Genomic DNA, 10,535 nt, shown 5'->3' with positions numbered 1-10,535 from the left:
CAGAAGGAAAACATATAAACAAAAGACACATTTATATAAATTGTCTACGGTGCCTGAGAGTTTTGCACATTACTGTATCTATCTAACGTATACAGTAGTGCCTTTTAAAACCATCTATCTGCGTAGTACCTCGCACAAACCTTAGGCGCAATCCCTTCACAAGTCCACCAGATGGCGCAGCGCTTCCGTGTACTGCTGCCTTCTGTGTTTTTACGACGGCCTCCTTCGCTTCCCTATTTCCCTCTCCGACTTATCAATAGACGTTCCCATTGACCAATCGGCGAAGAGTTCCTTTACCCCGAGCCAATGAGCAGTCCTTGGAGGTGTGGGCTGTTTTCTTAGTCGGTTGAAGGGAGATCTATCGGTTTGTGCTGCAGCACACGGCTCAGGTAGACGTCAGAGGTAAGCAGAGCTTTTTGGGTTTTTAGCGTCACGGATGGTGGTGGAAATGTTTCTTTGTGTACATTACAAAGGAAATCTGCGTGAAACAGCCGTTTGCGTGGATTTCAGCCAGGTCGAGTCGTCGCTAAAACACCGAGGATAGTTTGTAACATAAAAGGTCGCCTCGTGAATCTTCCCCTCGATACGTTTTTGTGTCTGAACGCGCCGTGTAAAAGTGATAGCCCGATTAATCCCGTCATCCAAATTTAGCACACTTTAAACATGAATGACTTCTCTGCCCGGAGTTGGTGTCATTGTCGGTTTTCCGTGCAAGCTGTCTTAGCCTTCGAGAAGCATCGTTTGCGTTCATAACAGAACCTACAGAATTCGCTCCTGTTTTTGGTAATACGGCACTTCAAAACAGGTGAAAGTTACTCCTCGTTGTCCGCGGATGTCTTCGCAAAATGACAGCTTATAGACCTATGGTGTGGCGGGGCGGCTTTGTCGCAAGGGCGACTGGAAGATGTAGTCTCCTGTGATGGACTTCATGTGACCACTTCTTTAAACTTTTAAAGAAACGATTTACAGTCTGTGGTGGAAGCGGAAGAAAAGGGTCTCGGTTAGGTCAAGAATGAACATATTATGTGTCGTCCATGAACTCGGGCACTTTAGACAGTCCTGCAGGCCATTTCTTAATGTGTCACGGTCAGAGCTACATACAGTACGTACAGCGTGCGGAGAAATGTCATCCTGGGTCGCTGTTGAGATCATGCGAAAGGCAGACCCCCGTGGCCCTGTGTTAGGATATGGCGGGTTCGAAAATGACTCACTGACAGTAAAAAGATAAGGAATACTGTAGAGAGAAACCGAAGAATGAACAGGTTGGGAGCATGCGCTGATTACAGCGCGTGGCCACACCCACCACACGACGAACCACCCGGATTGGGACGCGAGTGCAGCGGGTGACTCCTCGGCACCACAATGGGACAGTGTGACATTGTTTACAGCTTCTGGAGTGCCAAACCTGCCACCATCCCCAGAGTTTTCCAGAGCAACTTAAATTTTTAACGATATATAAGATGTAACACGCAGTGGTAAAATGATACAATATGTCACTTCTTATTGGTGCAACCATTGGGCAAGGCGAGGGCATTATTTGAGTAAGCTGTCTTTATATATACAGGGGTGGGCAAAAGTATTTTTACAGTTGTGAGTACACCAAACACGGAGAGATTATAACTAAGTGCACTGTGCCATTATGACATTCTTTTTGCATTAATAAAGTTAATAAAGCCATCATAATAATTGTAACCTACATGTCTTTTTCCATATGAACAACTGTATACCTACCTTTGCCCACCCCATACATATATATAAAGGCCAAATACCACTGACTCACTCATCATGAAATCTCCCGAACCATGAGGACTTGGGACTTCACATTTGCCCATACAGTGCATCCGGAAAGTATTCACAGCGCATCACTTTTTCCACATTTTGTTATGTTACAGCCTTATTCCAAAATGGATTCAATTCATTTTTTTCCTCAGAATTCTACACACAACACCCCATAATGACAACGTGAAAAAAGTTTACTTGAGTTTTTTTGCAAATTTATTAAAAATAAAAAAATTGAGAAAGCACATGTACATAAGTATTCACAGCCTTTGCCATGAAGCTCAAAATTGAGCTCAGGTTCATCCTGTTTCTCCTGATCATCCTTGAGATGTTTCTGCAGCTTCATTGGAGTCCACCTGTGGTAAATTCAGTTGGTTGGACATGATTTGGAAAGGCACACCTGTCTATAGAAGGTCCCACTGTTGACAGTTCATGTCAGAGCACAAACCAAGCATGAAGTCAAAGGAATTGCCTGTAGACCTCCGAGACAGGATTGTCTCGAGGCACAAATCTGGGGAAGGTTACAGAAAAATTTCTGCTGCTTTGAAGGTCCCAATGAGCACAGTGTCCTCCATCATCCATAAGTGGAAGAAGTTCGAAACCACCAGGACTCTTCCAAGAGCTGGCCGGCCTTCTAAACTGAGCGATCGAGGGAGAAGGGCCTTAGTCAGGGAGGTGACCAAGAACCCGATGGTCACTCTGTCAGAGGTCCTCTGTGGAGAGAGGAGAACCTTCCAGAAGGACAACCATCTCTGCAGCAATCCACTAATCAGGCCTGTATGGTAGAGTGGCCAGACGAAAGCCACTCCTTAGTAAAAGGCACATGGCAGCCCGCCTGGAGTTTGCCAAAAGGCACCTGAAGGACTCTCAGACCATGAGAAAGAAAATTCTCTGGTCTGATGAAACAAAGATTGAACTCTTTGGTGTGAATGCCAGGCGTCACGTTTGGAGGAAACCAGGCACCGCTCATCAGCAGGCCAATACCATCCCTACAGTGAAGCATGGTGGTGGCAGCATCATGCTGTGGGGATGTTTTTCAGTGGCAGGGACTGGGAGACTAGTCAGGATAAAGGGAAAGATGACTGCAGCAATGTACAGAGACATCTTGGATGGAAACCTGCTCCAGAGCGCTCTTGACCTCAGACTGGGGTGACGGTTCATCTTTTAGCAGGACAACGACCCTAAGCACACAGCCAAGATATCAAAGGAGTGGCTTCAGGACAACTCTGTGAATGTCCTTGAGTGGCCCAGCCAGAGCCCAGACTTGAGTCTGATTGAACATCTCTGGAGAGATCTTAAAATGGCTGTGCACCGACGCTTCCCATCCAACCTGATGGAGCTTGAGAGGTGCTGCAAAGAGGAATGGGCGAAACTGGCCAAGGATAGGTGTGCCAAGCTTGTGGCATCATATTCAACAAGACTTGAGGCTGGAATTGCTGCCAAAGGTGCATCGACAAAGTATTGAGCAAAGGCTGTGAATACTTATGGACATGGGATTTCTCAGTTTTTTTTATTTTTAATAAATTTTCAAAAACCTCAAGTAAACATTTTTCACGTTGTCATTATGGGGTGTTGTGTGTAGAATTTTGAGTAAAAAAATGAATTTAATCCATTTTGGAATAAGGCTGTAACATAACAAAATGTGGAAAAAGTGATGCGCTGTGAATACTTTCTGGATGCACTTTAGGTGCTCATTAAGAAATGGTTTTAAAAATTTTGTGGTCCAAGCGCGTTCCATCTGTATGTCTGTCCGCTTTTCACGAGAGAATTACTTAACGGATTTAGAGCTGGTTGTTTTCTATAATTTGCTTGAACTTTCCAGTTGATTTTGCGACTTTTCTCATCGCGCTAAGTACCAGAGTTCGCTTGCAGTACCGATGTATTTATGCAAATCCTATAAAGTGGCTGTGGGCCAAGAGTAGGGGGGACGGGGCCCTCCTCAATCAGGCGCCAGCTTCCGTTCAAGTCGGTCCACGTCTCGCCACGTGTTGGATTGTACCTCGCCTCCGCTTAGCTAGCGATACCTGTTTGTTCAACAGACATTATCATCTACAGATTGTTAAGGAGTAACGTTTGACGTTTTTGAAAGAGAGATCAGAGCTCCATGTGTTTTAGAGGGTAGCTGCTGATTGCCAGAGATATCACGGCCATGTGCTTTTCTCCCCATGCGGGAGACGCTTTCCTGTCAGACCTAAACACGATCAGATATAGTGCCAACATCTATTGATTTTTAAAGTTTGTCCTGTTTCATTACTATGTGGGCGCACCTAATTTTATATATTTATATAAATTAGGTTTGCTGTTTGCTAAAAAAGAATGTAATTGCGATTAATCAATTAAAATTTTTTATCGAAATTAGCTACATATTAATCACAATCTATCATATTTTCTTCAAGCATATTATTATTTTTCTATAAAGGAAAATGATTATTTTCTAATGAAAAAAACATGTCTTAATAATCGTTTGCCTCTGCATAAATAATTCCAGTTATTAGGGCCGTCTTACCAGCATCATAGGCTCCCAGGCAAAGTAGTGCGCTGGGGTCCCTGTTTTGATAGCAAAACAGAAACATTGTGGGCCCCGGGTCAGTGCCCATACATTAAGACGGCCCTGCGTTAGTCTATTGAACAGTTTTGTGTACCAGAAACAATGACCACCAAACACCCCACCCATCCCCATGGGTTGCTGTAACATTTGGGGAAAAACTGTAATGTGTGTTGTGGACTGCTGTGTTGCAAGGCGTCATACCAAAAGCTCTAGCAGTTACACAGATGTTTAAAGATTAAAAAACAGAAACATCAAATTGTGGTCCAGCTTTTACGCACAATCCGCCCTGTTACAGCTCTGGTTGTGTTTAACTGTGTGATCCCCACAAGTTGACTGTGCAGCTGTTACTGGAAGGAAGTCAGGAATTAGATTGAAAATGTTCATAGATTAAATAGTAAAGGATTGACTGAAAAAAAAACTTCTTAATATGTATCTGATACGGTAATTTATTTAGACATTTTACATTGCAGATTGTCATAGAATGTGATTTGTGAATTATAAAATAAGTCTATCTTATTCTTTAGCTCACATGAATGGAAATAAGCATGACCACTTTGCATTGATTATTGCCCAGTTGTATTGGTACCAGTATAACATAGGCTAATGTACAGTAAACTACAGTAAGTAACACTCAGTTAAACAACAACATCATACCAAGTCTGCATTGGGGGAAGTGGGAGAGGGGTGTCGAGCAATTCCACTGCGTGTCATCTTCTCTTTAGCTGCTTAGACATGGATACCACCTGCACTGTGCCTTTTCAGGTCAAATATCCTTCAATAGGTGGCTCGAAAAAGTTATGACGGTAATCATATCACCAGGAGCCGGGCTGACCGACTGACATTCAGCTTCGCACTCAGACCTATATCTCCACAGCCTGTCGCGTTTCGAGTGAGAACTTGGATTAGCAGACATCACTGCATGTACCGTCTTGTTCAGGATGTTCCGCCTTACGCTTTTTAACGTCAATGTGTGAATGCAGCACAATGGCAAGGATGACACTGATGTGCAGTCTTACTTGGTGTGCAGTGCTTCTCCGTCTGTAACGTCAATGCCACATGAAAATCAAACTCCTTCACTCTGCTTGTATACCTGCTTTGATTTTAATTATTCTCATGTTATTCTCTGCAGTTTGAAGAGTTTGTGTGTATATGAAACGATGTATAGAAAAATGCAGGACACAACATGTCCCTTACTGATTAAATACGGTACGCTGTATTTTATGTTCCAATATGGGACGTTCCTGCATTAACAAGAGCCAAGTGGCGACTCTACTGGTGTGTGTGGATGAAAACCATCATGAAGAAACCAGAAATAACACAGGAATCGATTAAGCGCTATTAATAGACTTGGATTCATTTGTTGCTGGTTCATTAAAGTGTCTGATTGAACGGACTAAATTAACACATTTAGGGGTTGCATTGAAAAACGTAATAGCAGGAGTTTTGTATACGTTAATTGCACATGTTAACGCAAATTAATCAACAGGTCTAATCTACATCAATTAAAAAGAAAAAAGACAACTATGAGGTAGGAGTGTCATCTCATGAGACCAGTGTGGAGTTAACGCTCATAAGATGTGGTGGGGCTTGTTCTGACTGAGAAGCCTGATGGCCTGAGGATAGAAGCTCCTCCTGAGTCTCTCTGTTTTGGCCAGAATGCTGCAGAACCTTTTGTCCAATTTCAGAACAGTCCAATACTGGGGTGGGAGGAGTTCATGATGATTTTTGGTTGTTCTGGCCTCGCACTGATTGGTGTAAATGACCTGCAGGGAGGGGAGAGCAGATCTTATGGTGTGCTCCACAGCTTGCAGGGCATTACATTGCGTTTTTGAGAAGAGAAGTTGCCAAACCAGGATGCGATGTTAAGATGTTTTCTACAGCACTAGGGTCAAACGTTTTTAGGACCGTTAGGGAAAATCTAAATTTCCCCAGCTGGCGCAGATTTTGCAGATGCTGCCTTGCCTTTTTGGCCTGAGCTTGGATATGTGGAATCGTGGTCAGGTCCTTCGAGTGATGACTTCCAAGGCACTTCACACCAGTCCATATCAATGGAACTACAGGGGAAAGGGTGAAGAGCCACTACTGCTTCCTGCTAAAATCCACCATTCTTCGAACCTGAGGTTCCTTTTACTGGTCACAAGGGTGCTGTAGCTTTTCCTGGCTGCATTGGGGACAAGGCTGGCATCAACCCTGGATATGGCACGAGTCACTTGAGCACTACAAAGCATAAATCCGTATCACTTTGTCTCCATGTTAACAATATGTGTTAAAAGCTTGCAGTACTGTTTAGTGGAATGAGGGAAGTTTGTGGATGGGCTAAGAGTGATCATTGTTTGCTTAATGCTTCCCGAGTAATATAACAGAATGATTAAATTAACATCTACTGTAGGTTCTTGGAAACAAGTGGTGTTATGAGGTCTCCCTGCCATTTCTGAGAAGGAATACCACAGTATCATATGCCATGTCTGTCTTTCTGTCTGTCCACCTGAAACAACTCTGCTCCCTGTGGAGAGATGGACCGTCCATCTGTCTTCCAAACCTACTTTGTCATGAGCAGTGTAGTAGGGAAGCTGGAGCCAATCCCAGCAAGTGTAAGGCACAAGGACATGGTGTCTAGCGGAAAATACCTTTTATTGTAATACTTTAGCATTTTGAGCCTTTCAGGTTTATATTGCCTTTTGCCTAATTGCTTTAATGTAAGAAGAAAGTCTGTTGGAATGCAGACTCCTAGGAGGCCTCTGACCGTGATCATCATGCCTAAGACAGGGTGATCTAAGGTCTCACATACTGTAAGTCTCACCAGTCCTATCCAACCTAATTCTTCCAAAGTAACATGGTCTATGGTTCTCTGTGTAAAGAAAAACTTCCTCATTTTTGTGTGACATTTACCCTTCACAAGTTTCCAACTGTGTCGCCGTGTTCTTGATGAACTCATTTTAAAGTCACCGTCTCGATCCGCTGGACTGATTCCCTTAGTACATACATCACTACATTTCTGTAAGGTCGTTGTCTTTTCAGAATGGCATGTTATCAACTACTGTATATCCTAACAAGGCTCTTGTGTATTCAATGACTGTAAAAGCTTCACCTGAACAAAGGATTGTCAGCACTGCCGTTATTGCAATGCGAGTGTGATAACTTGTATGGTGTGCTCCAGGGGCGTCTTTATTAAATTAATTCCTAATGTTTATATTTTCCAGTGTCTGTGTGGGTTTCCTTTGGGTGCTCCGGTTTCCTCCCACAGTCCAAAGACATGCAGGTTAGCTGCATTGGCGATTCTAAATTGTCCCTAGTGTGTGTGTGTGTGTGTGTGTGTGTGTGTGTGTCCTGCGGTGGGCTGGCGCCCTGCCCGGGATTGGTTTCCTGCCTTGCACCTTGTGTTGGCTGGGATTGGCTCCAGCAGACCCCCGTGACCCTGTGTTCGGAAAATGGATGGATGTCTGAAAATCTTTTTGTATAAATCAAGGATGAATATATATATATATATATATAATATACAGTGCATCCAGAAAGTATTCACAACGCATCACTTTTTCCACATTTTGTTATGTTACAGCCTTATTCCAAAATGGATTAAATTTATTTTTTTCCTCAGAATTCTACACACAACACCCCATAATGACAACGTGAAAAAAGTTTACTTGAGGTTTTTGCAAATTTATTAAAAATAAAAAACCTGAGAAATCCCATGTACATAAGTATTCACAACCTTTGCTCAATACTTTGTCGATGCACCTTTGGCAGCAATTCCAGCCTCAAGTCTTGTTGAATATGATGCCACAAGCTTGGCACACCTATCCTTGGCCAGTTTCGCCCATTCCTCTTTGCAGCACCTCTCAAGCTCCATCAGGTTGGATGGGAAGCGTCGGTGCACAGCCATTTTAAGATCTCTCCAGAGATGTTCAATCGGATTCAAGTCTGGGCTCTGGCTGGGCCACTCAAGGACATTCACAGAGTTGTCCTGAAGCCACTCCTTTGATATTTTGGCTGTGTGCTTAGGGTCGTTGTCCTGCTGAAAGATGAACCGTCGTCCCAGTCTGAGGTCAAGAGCGCTCTGGAGCAGGTTTTCATCCAGGATGTCTCTGTACATTGCTGCAGTCATCTTTCCCTTTATTCTGACTAGTCTCCCAGTTCCTGCCACTGAAAAACATCCCCATGGCATGATGCTGCCTCCACCATGCTTCAATGTAGGGATGGTATTGGCCTGGTGATGAGCGGTGCCAGGTTTCCTCCAAACGTGATGCCTGGTATTCACATCAAAGAGTTCAATCTTTGTCTCATCAGACCAGAGAATTTTCTTTCTCATGGTCTGAGAGTCCTTCAGGTGCCTTTTGGCAAACTCCAGGTGGGCTGCCATGTGCCTTTTACTAAGGACTGGCTTCCGTCTGGCCACTCTACCATACAGGCCTGATTAGTGGATTGCTGCAGAGATGGTTGTCCTTCTGGAAGGTTCTCCTCTCTCCACAGAGGAGCTCTGACAGAGTGAGCATCGGGTTCTTGGTCACCTCCCTGACTAAGGCCCTTCTCCTCCGATCGCTCAGTTTAGATGGCCGGCCAGCTCTAGGAAGAGTCCTGGTGGTTTCGAACTTCTTCCACTTATGGATGATGGAGGCCACTGTGCTCATTGGGACCTTCAAAGCAGCAGAAATTTTTCTGTAACCTTCCCCAGATTTGTGCCTCGAGACAATCCTGTCTCAGAGGTCTACAGACAATTTCTTTGACTTAATGCTTGGTTTGTGCTCTGACATGAACTGTCAACTGTGGGACCTTATATAGACAGGTGTGTGCCTTTCCAAATCCTGACCAGACAACTGAATTTACCACAGGTGGACTCCAATTAAGCTGCAGAAACATCTCAAGGATGATCAGGGGAATCAGGATGAACCTGAGCTCAATTTTGAGCTTCATGGCAAAGGCTGTGAATACTTATGTACATGTGCTTTCTCAATTTTTTTATTTTTAATAAATTTGCAAAAATCTCTAACTTTTTTCATGTTGTCATTATGGGATGTTGTGTGTAGAATTCTGAGGAAAAAAATGAATTTAATCCATTTTGGAATAAGGCTGTAACATAACAAAATGTGGAAAAAGTGATGCGCTGTGAATACTTTATGGATGCACTGTATGTGTGTGTGTGTGTGTGTGTGTGTGTATATATATATATATATATATATATATAATATTTTTTTTAGGACAGCCACCAGTCTGTCACAGGGTGAACACACACACACCCCTACTCACCATTGGCTGTTTAGCATTGGCAGTCCACCTAACCTGCATGTCTTTGGACTGTGGAGGAGACCCATACAGACCCAGGGAGAGCCTGACAACTCCATGCAGGAAGGCCCTGGGATGTGAACCCTGGCTTCCTTATTGCGAGGCTAGCACAGTATAAACTGTAGACCTTTTCTATTAAAATTTGGTGCACTAATTCTTCAAGGAAATTTGTTAGGACAGCCGAGTTTTCCTTGCCAGATATCTGGAGTACAGTGTGTGCCGTACACATTTGTGAAATAAAAAAAACCCTTGGTGAATTTGCAAACTCGTGTATCTTAAAGCAGAGAAACCTTCTGTGCGACTTTTAACTACCAGTTGGTTTACTGTTTTAATTTGATCCTGGGAGCGGTTACTTTAACTTGTGTGTTTTTTAGATTATGTTTGAATTTGTTATTTGTTGTTTGTTTGATTGCTACTCCTGATGGCAAAGCTGAAGCGAATAAACCTTACTGCAGGACACCTGATGGAGCGGGGTAGAGGTAGACAGGGTGATATGACTGAGTATTACCATATAAGAAAGATACACCATTAGATGTGTGTGTCTCTATACAGTTTGCTGAAAATAACATTGTAATGAAATACCCCAGTAGTGATACTGTTTATTTATTCATCATCTTCCATTACTGTATGAATTAGAACATTAGAGCAATCTACATTAGACCAGGCCATTCAGCCCAGCAAAGCTCGCAAGTCCTATCCACCTAATTTTTCCAAAATAGCATCAAGTTGAGTTTTGAAAGTCCCTAAAGTCCTACTGTCTACCACGCTACTTGATCACTTATTCCATGTGTCTGTAGATAGATAGATAGATAGATAGATAGATACTTTATTAATCCCAGGGGGAAATTCACATACTCCAGCAACAAAAAAATATTAAATTAAAGAGTAATAAAAAATGCAGGTAAAAAACAGACAATGACTTGAATAATGT

The 10,535-nt window shown here is 43.1% G+C and overlaps 1 protein-coding gene across 1 annotated transcript in view; it reads left to right on the top strand.

The window, feature by feature from the left end:
• Positions 1-287: 287 nt before the first annotated feature.
• tmem267 (transmembrane protein 267) overlaps positions 288-10,535 on the top strand; it is a 35,976-nt gene continuing 25,728 nt past the window's right edge. Inside the window, exon 1 of the mRNA XM_028805012.2 lies at positions 288-402. The gene's annotated coding sequence lies outside the window, so the exon portion shown is untranslated. The remainder of the gene's footprint in view (positions 403-10,535) is intronic.

Source organism: Erpetoichthys calabaricus, chromosome 7 (assembly GCF_900747795.2).
Source record: "Erpetoichthys calabaricus chromosome 7, fErpCal1.3, whole genome shotgun sequence".
Classification (NCBI taxonomy): Eukaryota; Metazoa; Chordata; class Cladistia; order Polypteriformes; family Polypteridae; genus Erpetoichthys; species Erpetoichthys calabaricus.
Note: the sequence above shows the minus strand (reverse complement) of the source record. Positions and strands in the feature narration are given on the sequence as shown.